A 27,204-nucleotide genomic window follows, 5' to 3' on the forward strand; every position below is an offset into this window, starting at 1 on the left:
CATACAGATAAAGCAGTGGTTATTTTTGACGTCTGTAACCATCACATCAGGTCAGTGTCAGACAAGGCCGAGCAATGGCTGGAAGTGCCTGTATTTACAAAGATGCACTATGAGTAGTTTGAAGACAGCAGGAAAATTAATCTTCTTATGGCAGCTTCACACAAGCTGTGTGAGCAGTGGTGACAACTGAAGAACCTCTTCATGTTCATTTCAGCTTGCGTGTTAACAGATAACCACCTTCACACTGCTTACATTAGTAGTGCAGCTCACGTGCCAAAAACAAAGAGAATAGAAAGAGTCTTGCTGTGTAGAGAGCCATTATAGAGACCTTATACAATGTGTTGAAGGAATATTAAAAATCCATTTTGTTAACACTTCAGGCAAGTTTTTCTCAATCAGTCATTTCTGTGGAGAGACTCCACTTGTTTGAGCATGATGCTGCTATATGTAACACACAAATTGCTTATTGAATGAAGTCAACTGCAGGGCTTCTTATTGTAGTCCCTGCCTTTTTCTTGTTACCTTTTTGTTATATTATTTGATTTAAAAAAAAAAAAAAAAGTGGTAAGCTTCTTACATTAGCATTAAATGCATCTTGGCTTCTCCTAATAGTTAACTGTTGTTGGAAGTGTGTTGCCATGACCACAGAGTTAATATTTTCTGGCTTTGCGTGGATTTTTTTGTGTAGGAACCTACATATTTTAAAAAGCACACTCATTACCCATCCTGGCATGGCAGAGTCAGTAATTGAAAGAGCTCCTTCATATTTGGATATTTTTCCAGAGGAGTTGGTCTTTAGGAGTAATGCAGCATGGTCATGTGTTCCTGAACCTTGTACAGGGCTCCATGCAGGCAGGTCATTGCTTTTCCATCCATAGTACCCACCGCTGGACAAATGATGGACAATCTTCAATGGTAAGACTGAAATTACATCTGACATGCTGAGTTTTTAACGTGATGTCTAATGTTAACAGGCTGCTGGTTAGGTATTTGTTATAACACTTTGTTGGTGTCTTTTTTCGGGATTTTAGTTGGCTATCGTAATCTGAAAATTTATAGTATGTAGGTATGTAAAGCTAAGGGCTGTAAGTGCAACTGACTGTATGTGTGTTAGGATCAACTGATCACACATTGCATAATATTTGTTTGTTTAAAGGACAAATGTGTGACATTTTGATCTAGTAGATGTCGCCCCTTGAGCACCAGCATTAAACCAAAACAAACTTCTGTTTGGCAACACCGCCGCTATTCTGAAGCCTCCGCTCTCCTCCAGCGACACACCTCCAACCCCTCTCCAATCGCGTTCGCACAAAGGAGCTATGAATTAGAACGCACCATAATTAAGCACCGTTAAGTGGAAGTGGCTCATTGGCCTTTGCTCGAGCTGAAATTGCCTGTTGCCTGCACTGTTGTGTTGGCAAGTTAATGTTAGCACACTTTAGTTCACGTGTAGCTTCATATTGCACATAAATTCATCTAAAGACACGTACGTGACATCCAAATAAGCAGTGAGTAGGCTGTGTCACTCTTCTTTTTTCTAGTCCTTGACTAAAACAGCTTTATACCCAAGGCAGTTCCGACCATGTTAACATCATGTGAACTCAATGTAGACAGTCATGAATCAGAGAGACATTTACAGAGGATTTACTTGATTTCTGCTGTATCCAGTTTAAAATGTTGCACATACTTCCTTTAAACAATGCTCCAGTTTACCCTTACGAAGAGGGTGTGAAAGCAGCCCCACTCTCCAATCCTGATTACAAACCCTGACAGCAGTAATCTGCACGCCTCAACAGATCTGCATGTAAAAGGAGAATGTTATCCTTTTTCCAACTGCAGCAGTGAAATAGCCAAAATGATATTTCTTACATACTTTGCTGACTTAGACAGCTCAAGATAGCAGGGGATAGCTTCCACCACAATCCAAACATCAAGCCAGTAGTTGCTAAATCCTCCATTTTAGACTTTTCACAGCTTCCACTCCACACCCTTTCAAGAATAAGGCCAGCCAGCACAGCAACAGTTCAATTACCTAGGGTTAAAAAAAGTTATTCATATTTCCATATTTTACTGATTCATTGTCTTTTTCTAATAATAAAGTTTGTATTTTTAATTCATTGTTTTGGAATTGGATGTGAGAGATCGCAAAAAGAGACTTTTTGTGAAATTTTGTGTGCTCAAGTTATTATCATGTGTGCACTGTTACCTGCTTTCTTGGACCAATCTGGTATTTGCTCAGCAGTGTCACCTTGACTCAGGCAGGGTCTATCTCCCCTCACCCGGAGTCAAACGATACTGGTGATATAGCAAAAATAGTTTTTTTTAAAAAAAGGGACACTTGTGGCCCTGTGGTTAGTTTGCACGCCCCATAAAGAGAAGGCGTTGTCCTTGAAGAAGGCAGGCTGGGTTCATATCCAACTTATGGCTCCATGTAATTCCCTACTCACTAAATAGAAATAACTAATTCTCAAAGGAAGATTGTATTAAAATACCAGGTTACTTAAACATTGAGAGTGAGTGACAGAGAGGACTGTGCACCTTTAAAACTGCCTACAGTAAATTAAAAAAATTGATTTAAGATTGTTTACAATTTGACAAAGACAGTTGGCTTCATGATATAAAGAGTACCAATCTGACTACAGGGGTCGTTAAAATGAACACAGAGTTCCTTACAGTAGCTTAGACCTTTCATTTGAAGTAAGATTTCAGAAAAAGGTCAGTTTTTCTTCAGTGACCTTTGATGTCTGAATGAATCTGAGGCAATCTACTAGACCTTCTTGTGCAACAAATCTAGTGAAGGGAATGATGTGACTTTGCTTGGGGTTAGTTTAAGGCTTTATGAAATAACCAATATCGTACCAGTGCAACCAAGCAGTACGCGTAAAGAAACACTGCTGGGTGTAGCTTAGTGACCTGTGACTTGACCCCTTCTATTGGCCTGCTACAGTCATTCCGAATATCGATAAGCAATGGAAGTCTTCATTAGGTTGAAATACTCAAATGTTGATCTTGAAAAATTAGCCAGTTTGGAGCAGTGATCTGACGTTTGTTCTATGTCCTGTTTAAGGTCAAAATATGAATGCATGGAAACAGTGACTGTTAGGAAACCTTGAAGTAGATTTCCAGCTGAAACATAAGTACTATTTTTTTTGTCTGATTTTAGCGAAACAAGATTTTCAAAACACAACAGGAGTCCAGCAATATGAATTCAAAAGCCCAAAATATCTGTAGTTAACTTACAAAATAACCTATTGTTGATCTCAATCATTATGTTCATGAAACAGTTGGAGCTTTCTGCATTTCATATTTGCACATTTCTTATATTCTGACAGTATCTGTACGCCTCCAGAACTACATTTCCAGTTGAATCAATAACACCAGCTACAAATGCCTTGCAGACCAATTTTGTAGAAGAACTCATAGCCTGCTGAGAAAATGCCTTGATGTTATCTTTTATACAGATATGGAGAAGTCCCTTGTTTCTTCTTCAGGTCATTTTTTTAATGGGTTTGTTTGATTAATCCAGTTCACCGTAGAAATGTCCTGTGTTGCAAAAAAAAAAAAAAACTGCCCGGTGGTTTCTAGAGAGCACTTTATAGCACACATAATATTTAATGACAACTCCTGCTGGTGCAAGGGAGTGAGTGTCCGTGTGTGTGTTTTTGGCTGTGTGTCGCCAAGGTAAGAGCCTTTTCTTGATTGATTAAATCAACAGCCATACATGGGTCATTAGTCACTCCTGTTCTCGACCAGGTTTCCCACGGTGATTAATCAAACCTTGTCAAGTTGCTGACCCCAGAGTGTTCCTTCACAGCCGCCTGTTAGCCCCTCCATCCTCAGGACCAGACTTGAAAAAATGTTCATGGCCTTAGTGTTTTTTGGTCGCAAGTCAATGTGGAGGATTAACATAATGGCCGCTCCACTTTATCACCAACTGACGATGCAGATCAAAAAGAAGCCATTGATTTTGTTTCCAGGCAGATAAATCAAACATGCTGCCATCTAATGAACTCAAGGCGTTCTCTATGATTGCCTCCTCATCAGATTAAAATCAGATTCTGCTCAATTTGCACTGAATAATGGTTTATCCTCATCAGAGGGTCATTTTTAATACCAAGTGGAATGCTGTGTTTGGTTTCTCTCTGCGTTAGGTCTTGAACTGCTTAAAAGAGGCTTGCTGATCCAGCTCACTGAGCAATCTCTTTATGTGCATCGTTGCTTCTGTGAATTCCGGTAAATTCTCCGATCAGATTGCAGATACTCCATCATTGCGCCCATGAGTCGATGTGATAGCAAGCTAATTTTTCTTAACTAAATCTGAGTCGCTCGTATTTTCCCAGCCAGTGTAACGTCAACATCAGTTTTACTCCTGTTCTCCTCTACTCTGCCACCCAAATGTCTCCCTCAGGCCTTTTTAATATCAAAGGGGAGAAGTTCTGAAGAAAGGATGGAAGAGAAGAGCTTTTTTACAGGTCTCTGGAGTTTCTTTGAGCTTGAGGATTCGAGACGACAATTAGCTTTGTCACTTTTATCACCATGCAGTCTGACACATCACACTGACAGCTGAACGCTCAGCCGTCTTTACCTCAAATGACAGCTTTCCCCAATTACCAAGGTGTCCGGCAGCCATGTTCCTGCTTTTGATAATGAAGAAGCTTACTACGCTGCAGAAAAAAAATCAGTATGGAACAGCTTATTGCAAAGATCATTTGGGACTAACCATGTCCCCATCTCAATTTAGTTTATGAGCAAACAATTTCCTGGACTTTCTGTCAGAGAGGCAGTGTGCATTGAGAAATACGAGATGTAGTCATTACACGTTGAGCAGGTTGATGTGGTGTTAAATCAGGAAAAATATGAATGTCTTGGTTTTTGCTTTTTGCAAGAATGCTCCTGTTTGTGTGTTACTCATAAGGGTAGTATCCCGCACTTAATACATTTATTTTTATCATAACCCAGAGATTAGATTGAATTGTTTTTTTTACCCCTTGAGTAATTACTGCCCCTGTATGTGTTGGTAGCAAGGTCAGAAGGGTAACTCTTTTGGATCACTCCACTCAATTGCATGCTGTTCCTTGTTTTACTGTGTCAAGCTGGGATATTTGAGGAGACATCAAAGCAAGAGGTTTACCCTCGCAAATCCCCCCAGTGTACTGGCCTGGGCCTTGGCTAATATCTGGCAAAATCCACCCTCTGCTGTCCCAGAAGACCTTGGACCAAGGATGAAGGGATTGAATGATGAGAGGAAGTGTATATTTGCTCTGTCAGTTGAATTTGTCAGCAGGGGGCTGGCTTACTTACTTCAGTGGAAGCACCACAGAAAGGCCAGCTCACTATAATTATGGGAAAATATCACAGGGGTTTCTTTAGGACATGCTCTTTAGCCTGCAGGAATTCTGTTTTTTTATGAGCCATGCAAAAATGGAGATACACTCAAATCAACATAAAATTATTCCATGCATCTTCGTTTTAAGTCATGACACTTCTTAAATTTCAAACTTGTACTGATAAAAAAACAAAATTAAGAGTGCTAATCCCTTCAGCCCGTCTTTATGCTTTTATAAACCAAGAAAGCAAAGAAATAACAGACTGATAATGTCCTTTGAGTCTCAGAATGAGGAAAAAAAACTTCTCATTATCTTACATAATGGATGAGTAAAAAGAAAATCCAAGCTCTGTGATAACGATCAACTGTGAATCTCCAATTACTGCCGTGCTTGGCTCATAACAATGGGACAATAACTAATAGGGAACTGTCAGGGCTCTGTGGCATGATGGGATAATAATAACCAGCGCTCATCAGGAGGAGATGCACAAGCGTAGAAACCGAATCAGAGTCAACACTTCCTCTTTCCCTATTACTCCTTTTGTAGTCGACTTGAATGGATCAAGCAGGCTTCCCATGTGTGACTGTCAAATTGATTAATTAGCACATTTGTGTTTTTATTTGGGTAATTAATAACAAATCAGTGGACAAGGAGTCGCTGATGAGGCAGTGAAATGTTTATATTTTCATTATTTCATACTAAACATATTTTGAACAGGCATTTATATTTTCATGTCTGATATATGCAGTCCTTCTGTTGTCCTTGTTCTATCATACTTTAAGTTTTACATTGGGGGACTGAGGTCCAACAGTGGAAAAAAATGTAAGCCTCATGTCACACCCCTCAAAGCATAATAGTTGTTCATATTAATAGGGTATCAAATGTGGTGGTGAAGAACCAAATCATCATCATATCTACAGCTCTGCTTCTGTTTCAGCTTGTTTTAACTGACTAGCTCACAACTCTGTTTATTTCTCATCACTCTCTAACCGTTATTCTGCACTCGGCAATTTTCTAGCATAAAAATAAAGAAATAAAAGCTCTGGGGAACACACGGTAGACTTTGTGCAATAGCATAGTGAATGAAATATAGCTTTAAGCAGCTAAAGGGCCAGATATGTCACTCAATATAATACGGACCCAAAATAGGACTTCAGACTAATTCTTGAAAAGGGTTTATTTTTTTTTACAGCAAATGCTGATATTTCAAATAGCAAGAGGTGACATTTTTCCCTAACTTAGTGACACATTTGCAACTTTAAGTCTTCTTTTTTAGTAGATACCAATTATTAAAGGAGATCAGCCTAATACAGAGCCACTGAAATATGCCTGATCTAGAACTGACTGACGCGCCATCAAAGCAGGTAGCAGACAACATTAGATAGGCTGCCAGAATGATTTGCATTCAAAATAGTTAATTTTATTCATCTCCCAATGTCAACAATGTCTTCAACAATGACAGGGAATAAACATAAAACTGCCCATTACCTATACACCTCGCGCTTTGTGGTCAGAAACCTTTCGCTGGATCACACACCTGACCTGGACAGTGATATAACTGAGCTTCATTCATACAGCGACACCTATCAATAGACAGTACCAAAACAAATGACACTTAAATGGTCATATACAAGACTGAACATTTTGGCTCCCACATACCAGCCCCTAGTTGTGCATGTCAGGGCAGACATGACAATTTATTACACAGAGAAAAGTGTCAAAATATTGTCACCATTTAAGGGCAAAGTTCAACATTTAAATCCATGTACCAAACAGTTTTGTAACTGGCCTTTCCATGATGCTTCATTTAGTTGAGATATCTGTGGTCGTGTCCCAAAATGGTGGTCATGTGTTGTTTTTAAATCTAAAATGAAAGACGTGGAATCAGATTCTATAGGATGTCGATGTTTTAGCTTGGCTGTTTGAACAACTGAGTCCCAGATATGACTCATGGATGGTTCTATTTTAATCCAAAATGTTGTGCTTTGTAAATTGTACTGTGTCTCTCTTTGTATTTCCGTCTGTAACTTTGTGTTTTTGCTGCTGCCTGTCTTGGCCAGGTCTCCCGTAGGTTTTTAATCTCAATGGGACCAACCTGGTTAAATAAAGGTTGAATAAAAAAAAAAACTGTGAGAGAGGATCAAAGATGACTGATCTCACATTCATGCGACTGCATGTTCAATGATATCAACTTAGGAAGATTATCTCACAATGTGAAATATTTGACGATCTATGACAACTACCAACCAATACAAATGCAGCATGAATCGATGCACCAATCAGAGCAACTGCACAGGCACCAAAGCTGTCGAAAATGTATGCTAACAATAACGTTACTTCAAGCTCTCTTTGCAACACTGGACCCTTTTTCTTAACCAAAACCATGTCCGCATTTTCTCTTGCTCCTCTTTTTTTATTTTTTTATTTGCACATGAACGCCACTATGGCCCGAGCTCGCTTTCTGCTGACCACCATGGCAACCTCAGGCTCACACTGATGATGCTAATGACACAGTGTGTTCCTTGCAGCATGCAGTTCACAGGCATGTACATGCCTGCTGTATCAAACATTATGATATTTCTGTTGCACAGTTTGGCTTGCAATAATCTTAGAAGATTGCAACAATTGCATAGTCTGTAGGAGGCATAAAACAGGCTTTACTAAAGGGCGTGATTAGCAATTTTAAGGAGTGCAGACCCATTTAGACAGTTTCTTCAATCAACTGTTGATTTTGAAGCACCATCAGGCTTGTAAGAACTTGTTTTCATTATGTTTATTTGCTAATTTTGGGGAGAACTTACCAAGTTATCCCATCAGCAGCCACTCTGGTAAGTCTTTTTATGTTTATGATTGATCCCTGGTCTTGGGACTACACTTATCAGTAAAAATAATTCACCATATATGACCCTCCTGAGTGTTTGAGTTGATCTCATAAGTTCCACAATATATACTTAGTTTTAAAGAAATGTATCTTAAGACAGAAATGTTATGGTGTTGTACTGTGGTTTTGACTCAAAGTAGTCATAATGTTTAGTCCACATCCATCCTTAGCTGTTCTCCTTTTAGCGTTGAGACCCAAGCAGCAGGTTTCAAACCCTCTTATGGCTCATCCTGCCCAGGATGCATAGTTAGCCAACGGGATGTGGCTCTGTCCTAGATCTATCATCTCTAACTGGTGGAGTCAGTCCTTGGACAGGGCACCTTTGGCACTGTCACAAAAATGTAAATGTACAGTTGCAAAGATAGTTTCCATCAAGGAATTGTATTAAAGCCTGCAATTCTAATGGATTCTTCACGTGGATAAAATACAAATTGAAACCTGCTCCTTGTCATGTCTCCCCAGGTGAACTCCCTATTGAAACGTTCTGTGCTTGACCTGGACAAGGGCAACTTATTTTGATGGCACAAAGCTTTTTTTGACAGGGTATATTTTTGACTGGAGTTGAACATCTGGACAAAAGTTGTTTTTTTTACTCCATGATGGAAAGATATTTCCAACCTTGTTTCCTTCTGCAGGAGATTAGACCATTGTCCAGCAGGTATGTTGATATAAACTTATGAAAATCTTAAAGGCTTTATTATTTTTTTGATCCAGCAGATGTCGCTCTTAAGCACCAGCATGAAACCAAAACAACTCACGGTGCATTGTTGTGTTAGCATGCTAATGCTAGCAATCTTTATCATGCTCGTATCTTCACACTGCATGTAAATTTACCCGAAATGACTGTGATCTGGAGACACAGTTAAGCAGTGAGTACAGTATGTTATTCTTATTTTCTCTAGTCCCTCAATTAAACAACTTTTATACGCGAGGGGATGAGCTGGCCGGCCGTCCTGGCGATGTCAACAAACTGAAGATAGGACTCGGAAAGCATCATAGACAGTGGGACTCAGGTGTCACACCCATTGTAGACAGTCATGACTCAGAGTTATTGTTAAAATATAATACTCAAATAACTTTTCAGCTCACCAACACACTGGATCCATTGAAGACTGTTGGTGTGATAAAGCTCGATTTGTAGAACATAAACCCCAACCGTATTTGATGTTTGTATTGGAGGCTTAACCAGACCCACTGTCTTTGTGAGAGGATTTAATGTTAGCCAAGGCAAGGTACAGCAAGTTTATTTATGTAGAACATTTCAGCAACAAGGAAATTCAAAGTGCTTCACACAAGACATCTCAAGCATCATGAAAAAGTATAACTGGAGTAGTTGTAGAGCTTCTGAGTGATGCAGATACCTGTCAAAATATTTGAAATTGTCTTTGAGGTTTTGTTATCATGGATGTTTGTCCTCTCCCAGGTCTACAGAGATTGAATTGGGGCTTCTGTATAAAGTGGTCTCTGGGTTGCATTGTGGCTTCGTTTATCTCGGCAGTCTACTCCATCCTGGCAGGAGTAAATAAGATATGGTACTTGAAGTTTGCTATTTATTGTTTACTAAGTATTGCATTTCATGTTTATTAAATATATATTGATTTACTTGTACTAGTACATAGTTATACAATTATATTCAACATCTTGTATTTCATAGTTCCAAATGTGTCTCTCTTAACAAAGGTCAGGATGATATTTAATGGTCATGGTAAGCATGGTTTAAAATAGTATATCAATTATTCACTTGAATTCATGTACTGTACATGGACTCCGAGTGTTACTTATTGTGTTGCATCTTCAGATGAGGTACATCGTAGATACTCAGGGTTCAGCAACCAGACAGTCTGCTCCACCAAGGACTCATGACACACTGTCTTTTTTTCTTCTTCCAGAAACTCTACACCCTCTAAACAGTCTCTGAGTCTCTGGACAATCAGGGTGCGTACCATTTCACTTTCACGCACCCACACGTTACCAAGCACGCATGTGTATGTGTGAGCATACAAACGGTATACATGCATGAGCACATAGCTTGAAATTATTGAAGTGAATTGCAAAGTGTGTGACTGTTCTTATCCCTGCTATTCATGACATCTCTCGTAGCTTTTAGCACTCCATTCATCCACCTTTAAAGCACTGCAAAACATACACAGTAATCTTGAAATATTTGTTCAATAGGTTTTTTTTTTTTTACCAATATTTTAATTCGAAATCAAATGTTTCAATATAATGTTTTAGTGTATAAGATAAAACATGTAAAATATACAGACAAAAGAGGGAATTGTTTGCTGATTAATCCATCTCAAGTAGCAACCATTAGTTGGTTAATCCACAGTAGATTGTTCAGCAACCACTGTGATAATAATTTCATAATTTGTGTCATTTTTATAGTCTTATAGTTTTATAGTCTTAAAATGCTAAAAACTGAATGTTCCAAGGTTGTGGAGTGATGCTTGGGAAACAAGTTATATTAAATTGTTGTGAAGGCAGTTTAGGTGTCATGTAACCAGAAAGAGGATGATGTGTCAATATTGACTCACAACATCTACAACTCAGTTTTGACATTAGCCAAAATGCATTGGGGATGCCCGTCGCCTAGTGGTTAGTCAACCGCCCCATGTACAGAGGCCTTGGTCCTCCAAGTGCGCTGCCTGGGTTCAAATCCGACCTGTGGCTACTTTCCAGCATGTTATTCCACGCTCACTCTCCCAAATTCTGAGTCTATCCACTGCCGTGTCTATAAATAAATGCACAAGAAGCCCAAAAATCAACATTTAAAAAATAAATTGATAAAGTGCATGAATGCAATGGATCACTAATTGATACAGATATTGTAACATTTGTCTTGCTATTCTCACACATAGAACAGTTAATAGCATCACAAACCGTCAGATGTTGCAGAGCTAACAGGGACATGTCAACATTACAGGAAACTTTTGGACAGGTTCATTGTTGTCATCAAATGGCCTGACCCAGCAGCTACACTACTTGTGACTTTTCTGACATAGTGAGGGCCTGTTCAGTCAGTCAGGTAAAAAAAAAAACGCTCGACAGGGAGGCTCCACTACAAACTGCTACACCCCACTTCACAGCCAGATTGGAAAAGAGCTCTGCAAACAACCCTGTTTCTAAAGACACGTTGCCATGGCAACAGGAGCACTCTGCTCCCTAATTTTAACCCTGAGTGGTTAACAAACTTTTATTCTGCCATGCCCCTCTTTGCGAGAGGAATATACTTTGCACCCCTTAATCTGAACAACATGATGACTAATGGTGCCAGATTTAACAGGGCATCTTGGTTAATGGCATTAAAAGTGATCAATTTGCTGTTTAATAGTCGCCCCCACCAGGTTAGACCAGGGGGGTCTGAAAGTCACCCCAGAACATTTTTAAAACCAAACATTTACTTTCCTGCATTTGGTTCAATTATTATGCACCAATTTGTGCTTTTCTGCACAACCTTGATTATGGAGCTAGACTTTTTTGTCCCTTTTGTCATTTTCAAATCTCTTTTAGTGTTGATCACACAAGAATAGTGTGCCCGCAGTTTTCTGCATATTCTACAAGTACACTATAGCTGTGCCGAATGTCTTAAGCTGTAGCTTTGTTTTTACACTGGTAACAGGGAAAAACCATAAAAAATGTAAACAGTTACTGGGTCTTAAACTTAAACAAGAGGGTCGTAATAGTTCAATACACTGAACAAGAGAGATAGCGCTGATATGCTGCAACTGACATCGTCCTCAATATTCTGTTATATAACTCTGATTTTTTAATAGTATCAGCCGAAGTATGGATCTCATTGAGCTCACAGATTTGTTAATGATTTCCTTGCCCACAGATTGCATATCTGCATGGATTTTGCAAACCGTGGATTTCGGATTTTCAAACTTACTTGTATTTTTTTTTCTAAACTGAGCCTTCAATGGCTTTGTACAACACAGCAATTATCACATCATGTGCTTGTTATCAAGATACAGCAAAACCAGGAGCAGACATCTCTCTCTTTTTCTCTCTCTTTCTGGTCACCTGCAGAGTATACAGACCTGTAACATGTATGTGAGGGTACAGAGCGAGGGACAAATCGATCACCTACTGGTTCATTGGTTTTAAATGCTGATCATGCTGGGAAATTACAAGGGCGGGTGGATAATATACTGTATACCAGGGCAGTCCGTCTAGCTGAGAAACACTGCGTTCTACAGTACATGTTGGCCACACATCTGTAATGCCTCTGTGCTCCCCCAGGGGGGCCTTCCCCATACTTTGAGAAGTACTTGGCTAAATGAACAATAAACCAAAACAAATTCTGCTTACATTTTATGCAAAATCAGATTAAGTTTCAGTTTAAATCCAAAGTGACCCTTTCTTCCTTCACACTCTGTCACTGGAGGCTCTCTGAATTAAATCATATAACAAAATGATTGGCTCTAATGATATGCCCCTTGTACACAGCCTGTTCAAGACAGGACTTTTTCCCAGTCTTTACGAAAAGGTACAGAGGTTGAATGGTTTGGTAGCAATCTCAGAACCCATCAGCATTCATTGTCTGACGACGATATAGTCCTCTGGAAACAGATACCAACATCTTGTGAATTCTGGAGTAGCTCTGGGTTAGCATTAAATTACTTCTAGCAAATACTTCCTTTCCCATGTAGCATTAACATTGCAGACGTATATACGCTGTCATCTCTTGTTCCAAAACATCCCCCATTGTAGCATCCTTCATCATTTTATCATGAGTCTTAGTTTAACATGTCTCTTTTGCTTGTACCACTGGGGAATGTCGCATGAAATCACACACGGGAACAGCATATCAGGCAATCATGGGTTTAAGTTTAGAAATACATATGGTCAGTAGTGTAACTAGGGCTAAAGGCTATCTTATCTTTATCAGTACATATATTTATTTAAATATTGGACTATGCACTGTATCTACATGCTAATCTACTCTTGTCTAGGAGAAGTTACATTTGCTTACACATTTCCTAAGCAGACTTTAACTTTGTCAAACTCTAACTCAAACTGATATTTATGCTTTATTTAAGCTCTAGAATTTAAACACAAAACCCTAACTATAAATGTATTACTTTAACATGCACCTTGAACCCAATCATTTAAAAACACCTGCTATTGTCTCCTGCTCAGTTTGAACTTATAACCCTATAATTTCAGTTAGAATTCAGCTCATGTTTTTTCCACACAGTACACGACTTAGAGGAAATGAGACGGCGTCCAAGGGAAGTAATCAGCTTTGTGTGAGGTCAATAACATGACAGATGAGCCCATTGTTAATTCTTGATGAGGATTTTCAGTACTTGTTATCCCTCCCTCCCTCCCTTGAAGTTGGGGGGCAGATAAATTATAAATAAGGAATCCATAAAACATGCACTTATTTATGGAGATTAGGGTATATTTAAGACATCTTTAATTAAATTCAGCTGATCCAAGGTATTTTGCCAGAAATCCCTGTAGCTAAGTCTTATTTGAGTTATTGTAATGAAAGAACAGTGGGGAGAGACTCAAAAAGTAGCACAAAAAAAAGGTTTCATGTAAAAAACATGTTGGCCCCTGGTGGTATCAAAGACCCCTTTAACCCCAATGCAGAATTAGTTATTTTGCCTTCATTCATTTTGACTATCAAGGTCAATATCAACTGACATTTTTTCCTCGGGTTGCTGTCCATCACTAGGATTCCCTCCAAGGAACAATTCAATGAACGTACAGTTTTGAGAATGCTTTCAGGCAGACTATATTGATTTGTTTTTCATGAATATTTTCGCATGTATTGGCATTTCTTGCAATGTGAGACTTTATCGCCATTGTTCAATAATAATGTGAGGTAATTAATTGTGCTTGTCCATGTATTCACCATGTTTGCTCTTACATTTTTTTTTATCGGGAACTGTATGTTTTTCAGTACTGTACACAGTGTGCTCATCCATTAATCTTTAAAAGCAAAGTGGAGAAACACTGCGGGGCTTGCTCCCTGTCAAAGACATAGATGGTGAAGTGTAACAGAGACACCAGATGTTCTTTGGGCGAGGGTGGCGGTAACTCAGTCTGTACGGACTTGGGTTGGGAGCTAGAGAGTCGCCTGTCCCTGACAGACCAAGCATGGAATTGGGACTTGAGGCTGTAGAGGTTCAGGTTCACACCCGGGTTACTGCCAAATTACCATCGAGCAATGCACTGAACCCCAAATTCCTTGGGCGCCATTCTCTGTGAAGCCCCTTCATTGTGACATGAATGCAGGTCCTGTCTGTGCTTTCAGGCCTATGTGTTTGTGAACTGTGTCTCAAAATGAATCTGAGTAAGGAGATTGAACATGTTTTATGACCTGCAATTTCAAGATTTAGCTTAAATGCAAACCGAGGAACCTCAATATGCAGCTGAACTGTCCTCCATTCTCTCATTTCCTGTCTGAATTTGCACTCTGGCGTATATTACATTTGATAAGCAGAAGTAGTAACTTAGAGAGACGCAGCTCGATGTGTTCACACTGCTCTCACATGGCCATAGCCACATCAATAAAGCCATACATTTGATTTCTCAATTGCCTTCAAACTGTGATTACTTGTCTCTCTCTTCGCTGCTCTGGCATCTAAATGTTGATGACAGATTGAGTGCAGTCCAGACACTACTGAGAGATGTTAGATGTTAGAGAAATACTTTAAAGTTTTTTATAAGTAGGTCTTAAAAAGTAGATGGTTGGTTCGAGATTTTGAAATGTTCCGTCTCAAAATTGATAGGCTTTAGGGAGACTTGTAGCAGCATCTAGTGTTGGCTATGAGGCGATGACTACAGTTCCATTTAGGCACTTCAGAGAGTGCTGGAGAAAATGCAATCAACTACACTCTCTTTAATGAAATAGCTCCCAGCCAGCTGTTTTTTTTTTTTTTTTTGCACTGGTCAAATAAACACGCAACACCAATCCCAGAGGGTTTGACGCCCGCTGGATTCAGTGCTTTGTTCAGCTTCTCAGACATTTGTAAAATCAAACTATTCGTCATTCCACTTCAATCACACCAGTCAGCCCCAGAGTGGATGAAGCAGCAGCAGCAGCAGCACACCCACTCAAATTCGGCACAAGTGTGAGTGAACACCCCTTCAATCCACCCAGTTGCCTCAGGCACGTTTTAAGAGTATGGTCTACTCCTGCTCTATATGAAAAGTGCCCTGGGATAACTTCTGCTATGATTTGGGGCTCTATAAATAAAATTGACTTGACAAGACTTGACATTTCATCATTATTTTCCCTAAATGAAATTGTAGGTCTGCAGAAAGGATAGGCACAGAGGCGGTCAGGATTTCCAGTAGCAGAAAAGTCTTGTTTTTTTTTCCTTCTAGACATTGCTCAACACTTGCTCAATATTTAATCAGAGAATCTTAGCCAACAGAAAAAAAATTATAAGAAACTCTATCTTTGTTCCATTTTGTTTCTGGCTTAATGAGTACCAGAGCAGCAACAAAATTGTAATTGATAAAGGTTCTTTGTTTACGTTACTTGCCATGTTCGTTGCTATTTTTGCATGAAGCATTAAGACAGCTTTAAAAAAAAACAAGAGATAATGACGTATTTGAGGCACTATGCATGAAGGAAAGAAATAATCCTACTCACCTGTTAAAGTCGCAGTTTAATTGTGGTGGCATAAAATGAATCCACACAGTATTTTATTGTGCTCGTGAAATGATTGCGGACCGTCAGTTGATTTACTCCACAGCACCTCTTGAAACACTTAAACCTGATGAGCCAACAGCTTTGCTTTCCAAGCCTTTTTATTGTACTGTATAATTGTAAGGCTACATGACACCCCTCTGTGATATTCTAATTAAAGCTAGTGGTCAGTGACTGCTTCTTAATCTGCTAGGAAAAAAATTCCAACCAGGCTCAGGGAAGAAAAGTTTTTAAATGCAGCAGCATCTCTTTCTCATGAAACTTTAGCTACTATAGTTTCCCAATCAAAAGTCGTCACCCAGAGGACACTAATGTAGTTGATTATTTTACTACCCGCCACACTGCGAGATTTAATAATGCATTAAAAGAGACTGGGAAGGGGAAGATTATAGAGCAACCTTTTATATAGAACATGTGGGTCACATATTTTACCACTAAAAGACTACACATGCAAACCAAACATTTTATACAATAATCAATAAATATATTTCTAACCACCTACAATCTTGACCTTTGACTTCAATGATCCTACAGAGTGTGGGCAAATACAGCCAGCTTTGTGGCCAAGATGAGGAATTTATAGCACTTCGGAGTCCACTGCTCCAGAAAAAAAAAAAAATATATATATATATATGTTTAAGGTGGCATCATTTCTAACTTTTGGATCAAGCTCTGCACTGGTTTATTGTTGCATTATAAATATTACACAATGGGTGCTTTTCGTGTCTCTTAAGTAGCATCCTCGTTTCCTCCACTTGCTTCTTGGTCCCTCCCACCAGGGATACATGGAGAGACACGAGGAAACGAAGCAGAGGAGAGAGGAAATATGTTTTAAGAGACATTCGACCACCGTTTTTGAGGATGCCATCAGCTGATCATCGCTCAGCTGTTGTGTCCATTTATTGTCTTTTTAATGTCCGTCTCTTCTCCGTTATTATACTCCTCTAATGTAGATACATTTTACTGAAGTACGATCGGCTGCATCGTCCAATCAATGATTGATATTCGATAGAGGGGCATTTCTATCAGTAAAAATACTTACAGGAAGGCTGATGTCATGTTTCCTCGATCCTCGCTCCTCAGAGCTGAGACTTGAGACGTCCTTCAACATGGTGGAATGGAACGACACCTCTTTGAAGCGAGGATCCAGGAGTGAGGAATCGATAATAAGACACATGAGGAGCAGCCCATGAGTAAACAATGAAAAATATATTGGTTGTCAAAATGGTCAAAGACTAAAGGTTTATATTACGTAATGAGAACAACTATCTATGATTGCTCATTGAGGTCAAAGGCTCAGCTAAGTCCATTTCATCTATTTCATCATTCACCAGCTTTTCCTTCAAACTGTACATAACACTCAGCTTGTAATGGCCTCTGGAGTTTATGTTATAAAAAAAGGTGTTGGGTGAGTTATGTGAATAATCACAGAGTAAAAGACCAGACTGCTCTTTAATCTTAGTCTTTACTTTAGACCATGGTTCTCCAACCTTTTTTCATCTGAGAGCTACTTTCAAAAAATGAAAGTGGCCAAGGGCTACTTGCATCAAATCGCTTGCATTTATTTACACAGCTCAGCTGAATTAAGCTACTGTTTGTACATGTGTGAAATTGCAATAAGCCAATGCTTATCAATAATCTTAAATTCACATCAATGTCCAAGAAAGCATTAGTACTTCATACTTGTTTTTATGGGCCAAATATATGAATAGTGGGAAGAGGTGCATTTACCGTCGTCAGATTTTTATTTTTATTTTTAACACAGTCGGTCAACCTATAGGCGAGCTACTGAAAACCTGCCCGCGAGCTACCAGTAGCTCCCGAGCTACCTGTTGGAGACCCCTGCTTTAGACTGATGTATTCACTGTTGTATTCTACTGTACATGTAGCAAAGCTGTGCAGATAATGAAGTATCCCTGCTCAGAGGTGCTACGCTAAATAGAAGTTTGGTGACATTTACCTTTTGGTAAACAAGAAACTTTAAATCAACACACTTTGTTATAAACATATGAAAATCGTTGACTTTGAACATGTCGGAATTAGCTTTTCTTTCATCTTAGTCTGTAGGCAGTTCTTTAAAAGTTTATAGGTACGCGTTTGTGCCCGCTAGCAGAGAGCAGATAGAACACAACAGTCAAACACACACAATGAAAGAAGTAATTGCAGCCGTTCTTCCTCCTCCTCCTCTCTTCACTCCTCTCCTGGAGGCTTCCAGCTTCCTGTGGTGCTGAGGGTTTCCTTGTCCTGCTCTCGGGAGCTCCCTCACTGAGTTGAAACCACAGACTTGCCTAAGGCCTGTGTCATCTCCAACTGTTCAGTGTCTACTCCTCCACGGATGACAAAGGCAACCAACAGAGAAAATACTGGGAGTAAGCAATGTGAAAGCTATACGCTGGACCACTTAACCAAATCAGCCCACAACAGAACAGATTAGTCCCTCAGAAAGCCAGAGTTGAAACTACAGTTTGGAAAGCATGTATTCATTAAAAAGGTGTCAGAGACCAACGCTTTCCCGCCACCATAACTATCTCATAAAGACAAACTAAACACTTTATGTGCCTGCACAGAATGCAACTGCCTGAATAGTGTCATCTTAACCTTCCTCAGCAGTATAAATCACTGAACAAAACTGTGTGTGGTTACGTTTAAAGTTGGTTAAAGTCTACTTTAGATGCAGGGGGTATCAACCCTGTAAGTATCAAAAAACTGAACCTGACATTGTTGACTATACCCTTTGATGCTTTCCTGAACTATAAGCATGTCATTTTCTCTGTGCCTTAACCTAACAAACACATACTTACATACAGACTGGAAGAAAACAGACACTTTTATGTGCATATGTATGACACTGTCCAAACCTAAATCACAAAGATGCAAAATGGTTGTGACAAATCATTGGTAATTGATGATTTGAGATAAAAACCCATTAAATTGCACTGGCAAAGGCTGGCTCAAAGTATGGCCGTACAAAACCTAAAAGGAAACCTGTGAAGTACGAGGAAATAAATCACATACTCTTTTGATTGAACTAAACCCTCGTGGTTCACTGCCTGTCCGATGAACTTGGAGTTCCCTGAAACCCCACATCACTCTTGAGGGTGAAGTCATCATCGAGAGATTGCATATGGGATGGCTTGGACAAGAGGTCAACATAAGGTTGGCACCTTACATAGCAGCCTTTGCCATCAGTATACGAGTGTGTGCATATAGTGTAAGGTGCTATGAGTGGAAATAAGACTAGAAAGGTAATGTTAAAGTGCAGTCTGCTTACCTATTAGTAGGGCTGTCAAACAATTATAATTTTGAATCTGGATTGATTGCTACATTTCAATAGTTAATTGTGATTTAGCACATTTTTAATGGCATGTCTGAAATTCCATTATTTCACATTTAAAAGTAAAACTTGTTATGCTTTTATTTTGAAATAGAGAAAGGACCTTCTGATAGATTGAAGGTTAAGTCATTAACTAAACCATGAAAAGGGAACTCGTTACAGATCAAAAACTAAATGAAAATAGCTCAACGACTGATTAAAAAAGGATTTGTCTGATGTCATAAGGTGGATATTACCTATATAACTATAAAGTGTTTTTTAAATGAAATGAGACATTCAAAGATGAAGCAGTGTCGTTCTTTCCCATCACTGTCTACATGGAGACATTGCAATGGCTTACCCATGATGCACCTTAAGGGACAAAATAGCATCAATCATGATTAAAAAATGAATGCATTAATTTCTGATGTTCACGATACGAACTAGTCAATGCTGACATCGCTACTTATCAGCCAAGGAAGCAAAATCAGTGAGTAAGTAAATGTCCCATTTCTGCTTCTGGTGGTCCTTGCTGATTTTGCAAGGTCAGTCGTGTTCACTGGCGAGGCTGGGATCTGTAAGAGTACAAGATGTTCTTTATGTTAATATTTAGGCTAATTTTAGCTACTTGACGGATGGAGCTTTTAGTACATTGCAGTTTGGTGAAGGCCATGTAGCCCTGTAGGTGCTCAAGAGTTCAGGTTGGTTGAGTGTTGAAAGGGCAATCTGTTCCAAGTTTTACAGATTAGCTTTAGTGGATACATGCTGTGATAGTTTTTTTTTCTGGCTTCATTATGCTTTTGTAAAGACTTTTTGTATTCAGTCTTTATCTGCTTATTTTATCTTTTTAGATGTCAACCTGTTGAAACACTGACAACAGCTGTTTTCTTGGCTGCTTCTGGAATCTGATCTGCCACCTGTCCTTCAAGACAGAATCCATAAAAAGCCTCTGTCCACTGAGGTTCAAGAATCAAACTGATAGATGCTCCTTTTATGTCAACACACTTCACATCTCCTCCAATGCCCTTTTCCCATCTTCTCCTGTGATATGGTCGCCATTGTCAAGCCCCCCCTCTTCAATCTCAGAGCGCCTATATATTTCTGACCTGTCTCCTAAAGGTACAAAATGTTGCATTCCTGCCTTCCATTTCACCTCCCTGTTTTCCTCGTCTAAGATCAGCATCTCATGCGATTGTCTCACCCCTTCCTCTCTGTGCCACCATTTCTTATCATCTTTGGCCTCTAGATTAGATTTCCCACCTATTGGGATGCCATGGATGCCAGAGGGGAGCATTTAGATGAAACTCGGATAGCTCTGACACACACATATATTCTGAAGACACACAGATACACACAAACCTGTCATTTTTTTTACACAGACATCCTTTGCCAGGAATAAATGCGTCATCCATGTCTCACTATGCTGCCAGGGGCCAAACTGTTTAGGTGCCTTAGCTCTGCACTTCGTCTGGGAATCTGACACTCTCAAACACAAAAACACACACCGTGTATGCATTCTCACACACACTCACTTCCATGGCCTTTATCTTCCATTCCTCCTTCAAATTGTCTTTCAAAACTTAAAAGTGTCCCAGCTATAAAAGAATCAATCACAATGATGAAACCTGGTTGTAACACCTCGATCAGTGTGGCTGTTGTCATTCAACAAAGCAGACAATAATTAGGTTTTTGTCCTTCCTTTTATCAGTCTTGTACGCTAACAGCAGTTACTTTTATCTGAAGCCGCGGCACAAATGGACAAAAGACCAAACCGGCAGAGCTATAACAAATATTGTACTCAAACATGCAAGCGGAGGAAACTAATTCCACCAAAAATCCCCAGATGGACCAAGTTCGGTTGGCATAACTTTGGAATACGGTGCAAAATGACATTGTGAAGGTGTAGCTGGATGTGGAGCTGGTTGGTGATGAGGTAGCCCGACTCCATGTGAACCAAATGTTTCATTTCACAGTAAGGATTCATTTGGCAAGTGTGGAGCTGCTATGCATGAGTCCATCCCCAGCTGCTCTGCAGAGCATCAGAGGGAAGGAGCCACATCAGTCTCTCAGGTGATAGATTGGAAATCAAAGTTTTAATCATACACTCTGGGCTGTTGCCTGGCAACAAGACCTCTCCTCACTGAACTTGTCTGTTGGCTGAAGAGACACAAAGATGAGAAGACGATGGTGAGGCGAAAGGGAGGGAAGTGTTAACTGAAGGGGCACGCACATATTAAATGAGACACAGTTGATATGTTTCCTATTTAATTAGCAACAAACCTTAAAGTACAATTAACAAACATGCAGCTCTACCTTTCTTTTATATGTATGAGGATCATGTGACATCCAGTTAACTCCCTCCTCAGCACTACTTTAATTTTTCTTATTATTTTATAGAAAGGATACTTTAAGAGTCATCATTTTACCATTTCAGAGGAGAGCAGCTAAAAAGCATTACCTCTGTGAACAATAGAGAGCTGTGCTTGGAACAGCGTCTTAGAAACTGCACATCAGCAGCACAAGCCAAACACAGAGCCGTGCATTAATATGCATAATGCTGCCAACGTATTTCTGTGCATATTTCCTTCTGTCTGTTTAACTAATAAAGTGAGCAGCTAACTGCGCACACTGCACAGTCCATCTGTGAAGTGAAATCACAAATAAGTAGAGTGAAAACATCTGCTAACCTTTGAAACCAATAGTTGAGACAAAGGTTCTCTCCTACCTTTCATATGTTGTACATCTTTTATCGGTAGCGATTTGTAGTATTAATTAAATGCATGGGTTGTTGTTATTTTATGTGTCGCACCCTTTGCCAAAGTGGCCCAGCTGTCTCATGATCATTAATCCTCATCACTGGAACAAGAGCTGTCAGGGAAGACATCATCTTGGGGATGCTTTTGAAGCAGTTACTTCATTTCTTGCTTGATCAGTGAATAAGGATATAGTCTCTTATTTTGCTGCAGACTTCCCTTCTACAACGAGAAGAGACTGTCTCACTAATATTTCATTTTGATGCGGATGTACTGTTTGATGTATTATGGAGGATTGTAGTTAAAAAAAAAAGCTGTTTACTGCTTTGATTTGCATTTCAGACATGTTTTTGATGATGGGCAGGGATCCTGATAGCAGGGCCTTTTTTGACAGCTAAGTCAGTTTTAATGGATGTGTGTTTTCTGACAGGAAATTGAACATTTATTAAAATATGTACCTGATATGTATTTGCTGCACTGATTGTCCAGCCTAAGAAAGGTGATATCAATGAATGTCAGTTTAGTCAGTTTGTCCTTACAACATTCTCTCTGGAGCATGATGTCCATACAATTACATTAAAGAGTATAATTAAGTTTGGGTATTCATGGTCTCTTGCATGAAACCTAATGCTTTCAGACCCATTGATCCTTTATGCACCACCGTCAGGTAAAATTTTGCAACTCTTTCATTTTCGGTTTGGTTTTATCCATAAAGATTCACTTCACTTGCCTACTATCTACAAACATTTTGAAAAGGAGGTTTCCTGAGAACTTTTTTTTTTTGGCTTCAGTAAAAGCGTCTTGAGTAAAAGTTGTTTTTGGCCTTTTATGTGGGATGCTTTTTTTGTTGGATGTTCGTTTAGTTCTACATAATCCAACAGGATTAACAGCCAGTCATAATATGAGCAATACCGACCTACTTACCAAGTGTGACAATACTTTCAATTCAATCACTGAATTATTCAATGACAATGATTTTAACAAATCACTGCCAACTCTTTTTTGCTACATTCCTCCTGCAACAACACGCCTGAGGGTAATGCATGTGGTTAAATTGTCGGATTGAGTTTAGGAAAGAACTGGAGCATATTTGAGGAAGTCAGCTACTTCACTTTTGCTACAGCAGAAAAATCCCATGTTACCTTGTTTGACTTCAAATGTTCTTAGTTATTGTCAATCATATAAAGCAGCTTTCTAATTGTATAGGAACTTTAACCAGTCTTTGGATCATACGCCATGCATTACATGACAGCCAACATTAGTGATGAATGTTACACCTTTGTCCCTTTGTTTGGCCTTGACCAGCTTGTTTGTGTGAAATGTTTCCAAATAGCACAATAATGGCATAGGCAGATCATTTACAAAGATTTTCATTTGTGATTCAGTCTTGTCAATTTGGTAATTATTCTGAAACACCTTTTTGACTTTCCATTTGAAGCTGAGATCCTAATAGAATTCTTGTCAGACATGAGTTTTCAAAACTATTTTTCATTTCTAAGGGGTCTCTAACCCTTGAATTGGTTTGATCGCCTTGATAATAAAGACACTTTCTAGCTGCGTGCCTCAAACCAAAGGAAAAGGATAAAGATCTGATCATGAATGATAATTCCATGTCCATTTATAAACCATTGCCTTAGCTTGCCTATAGTTCTGATCAATACATGCGTTTCGATATCCTAGCGGTTATGCTGCGCGCCCCATGTACAAAAGAGTTTGGTCATCTTTGCAGCAACCTTGGTTCAACTCCGACCTTGGCCCTGTGCTGCTTGTCATCCCCCACTCTCTCCCTACACTTCCTGTCTTCAGCTGTCTGATCTAATAAAAGCAAAAACATATCTTAAACAATAAAATAAATAAATACATGCTGTTCATGTGGATAAGCAATTCACGTTCCCCTGACACGCGAGATGTTCCTTTCCCGACTACTTAAAAAAACATATATATATATATATCCTGCTTCTAATTTAGTTCAGGCTCCTTTCTGTAATATTTTACTCTGCACTTGCAGTTAAAGTCAACCACTGTCATTATGGAGAGGTTGAAGGATGAGCAGCTCGACGTTGGAGCCTGTAATGTGCTCTGCAAATGGGTTCGTGTGGACACAGACGGATGTCGGTACGACCCAAATGGAGAGTCGACACCTGCAGTGAAGACTCGAGCAGTTTTGAAGAACGGCGGATCTCTGCATCTGTGTTGCATTCAAAACACCCCCGAAATGACTGTCAAGAGTTCATGCAAAGTGTTTATGGCCTTCAAAATATGAGTCATCTTCAGAATTGTCTGTCTTGGCTACACAAAAGCTGAACTCACATCTACTCCCTGAGAAAAACAGCAGCTCCCAAAGTAGTCAGGGAGTGTGTTGAGGGCAAAGACGGATCAATGTTTCTTTGAACACGATAACAAACAGCCTGTTTTCATTGCTTACTAGTTGTTATTTCTGACAACAAAACATCTCGATATGTGCATCAGTAAGAGTTCAGCCTTTCTATACTTACTACAACAGATTTTTATTCAGTAATTTAGATTTAAATTCTGATGTTTTGATAATCTTATACTAATGTCCGCTACATTGTAATGTAACAACTGCCCTATACTTAATTATCAGCAAATAATGCGAAATATTTGGCTCTGACTGCTCTGTCTATGAAGTATTACACAGCAGAGATGCTGGATGACTCAGGCCTGAGAAGTTAGACCTGTCGTCGGCCCTGTTTTTTTGCACACATCCCTTACATCGACAGAAAACTGACAGGATTGGAAAAGGGGCTGTAGATGAAAGTGCAGATGCAGCAGCCGGAGTTGACGTCCTCATTTCTTCTCCCCCAGTCTGTTTGATTACAGTGGTGTCAGGGCTGAGCCTTCTTAATTGTATTCAAGATCACCATGTCACCCTTTGATGATGTGAATGTAGGAAACAGAGGGAGAATCAATCACAGGGCACCCTGCTCGCTCTCTGCCATCCGAAAAGGCAAAAACACAAACCCTGTCTCTGCATCATATTCTCCCTTTTTTCATTCTGCCTCTACCTCACATGTGATCACACACACACACACACACACACACACACACTCTCATATTTACAGCTGTCCCAATCTCATCCCTGGCATGATGTGAGCAGAGAGCTTGAATTCATCCGCCATAAGTACCCCTCCCTACCTCCTGTTTTTCCACACACCATCCAGTAAACATGTATTATGTGTCTGTTTTTTTCCAGTTTGAGCCACAGTGGAAATGAATCAGCTGTGCTGACATGCTCCATCTTCTTTGTGTTCAAGTGAGGCATGTGTCAAATGTGAAGTCTTCTGCTTGAGGAAAAAAAAAAAAAGGTAATGAAGGTGGCCCTGCCGGCAGTAAAAAGGATTCAGTGCAGGGAGGAGGCACAGATTCAATTAGCTTTGTGGGCGCCATGAAATGGTGATAATACAGGCTGGTAATGTCAACAAGCATCAAATCTTTCTTCTTCTTTTTTTTTTTTTTCAGAGTGAGCGCTCCTCTCTCCCTCTTCACTTTTTTTTCCTGCAGCCTGCATGCTTTGTCCTTCAAGTATGGTGATAGTTAGGGTCACTGAGGCTGTAAATCGCTGGTAGCGGGACACGCAGCCAATGCCATTCATCAATGTAATTAGCGTTGGGCATACGACCCTGCTGCTACGGACATGGCTGCCTGCCTCCTGACAGGCTACTCTACCAGTCCCTCATCCTCCCACTCCTTTTTCTTTCCTTCCATCTCTCAGTTTGAAGCCAAAAAAAGAGGTGTGTGTATCTGTCAAAGCTTTCACCTGCTCTGCCTTCTGTCAATACAACTTGGTATGTTTGGATAGGAGAGAGAGAGAGAGGGAGAGAGAGAGAGAGGGAAAGAGAGAGAGGACTTTTTGGCCCTTGTGTGTGTGTTTGTGTGAAAGGCTGGTTGAGCAAAGAGGGAGTGAGCAGGCCGTGGTTTTGTGACGCTTGTTCATTTGTCATTTCGCTTGAGTGGCGCAGTAATTACTGCCACCGGGGTCTCGCTCTCTTGTTTGGGGCTCAACTGGGGAGCAAAGAGCGCTGTCAACAGGGAAAACTTCAGCAGGAGGTTTCAATAGAACGCAGGGTCCCTGGAGGAGCAGCTTTGATTACTTCCCCAGCGTCGAAAAGCTTGAGAAGTTGCCAAAATTACAACATGTTTTAGCATATATTAAGGTGAAATTTGAATCTGTGTCTCTCCTATTTGTAATGCATTAGGCAGGCTTATTCTCGGATGCCCACACGAATCCAAATCAACACAGTGCATGTGGTAACACGCAGAGAATTGCACAAAGATGGAAATCAAGGAAGACAAAAAGGGGAACAAAAGCTGCGGAGGATTAGAGCACAGGCACACAGGGACATAGTATCAATTCTTCCCATGCTCTCCTTCCACAAAGCCCCTTTTATAAGGTTGCATAATGACATGACGCTTGTTCCCTCATTCATCCATTTCCTCCCACGTCCTCATCCATTACCTCTTTCTTCTTCTAAGTAGGTGCTTGTTAATTGCCTCTGGTCTTGGCTGGAGAGGTTACGAGTGTTCCAGCCCTCTGCTGTGAATATGTGTGGCTTGTTGACTCCAAATCGTGCTAGAGTGTGCATTCAGAATACCAGAATGCCAAGTCCATTAAAGTGAGAAGGGTTCATTTGTCACAGTTTCCATTGGTGATGCTGTAATGACCAGGTATGTGGCTGATGAATGGCCTGACCTTTTCCTCCCCCTTATCAAGTGGTCCTGGTGGATTCCCATGCTTAATTGTGGATGCCAGGGGGATGCTCACATAGTCCAGTAGGCACTGCTAAGAGAAAGAAAACAAATACACTGTAGGTGTGAAGATCATGCTAACTATAAAAAAAGCTTTGTTCATTAAAATACCTGATGTCTTTGTTCCTAATAGGGATTTGGTGACAAAGAACAGAAAGTCGAACTAATGGCCCATTTCTTTGTATTCCGTTGGAGCTTTAGTTTAGCAAAAGTAAGAAAAAAAAAAATGAAAGCATGGGTCTTACTGCCTATTTTAGTTGTCTTTAAAAAATATTAAATAATAGCAAATGTTTAAAGAAATGGACCAAGTGTTCCCTGTCCTAACAAAAGCAATAACTTCAGCATTTATTCGACCACACTTGCTACTTTTGGTCGTCATCAGGTACAATAATGAAGAATAGAAGCATTGGATAAGCCAGAGGTACATTATCTTTCTACAGTCTGTGTCTAATACATCAACTGCTTGGAGTTAGTCATCGATGCTATTA

General features: G+C 39.8%; 1 long non-coding RNA gene across 1 annotated transcript in view; it reads left to right on the forward strand.

Annotated features, from left to right (window-relative positions):
* Positions 1 to 786: 786 nt before the first annotated feature.
* LOC132990713 (uncharacterized) overlaps positions 787 to 27,204 on the forward strand; it is a 45,933-nt gene continuing 19,515 nt past the window's right edge. The window contains exon 1 of the long non-coding RNA XR_009676091.1: positions 787 to 915. This is a non-coding gene — a long non-coding RNA (uncharacterized LOC132990713). The remainder of the gene's footprint in view (positions 916 to 27,204) is intronic.

The sequence above is a fragment of the Labrus mixtus genome, chromosome 16 (genome assembly GCF_963584025.1).
Source record: "Labrus mixtus chromosome 16, fLabMix1.1, whole genome shotgun sequence".
Classification (NCBI taxonomy): domain Eukaryota; kingdom Metazoa; phylum Chordata; class Actinopteri; order Labriformes; family Labridae; genus Labrus; species Labrus mixtus.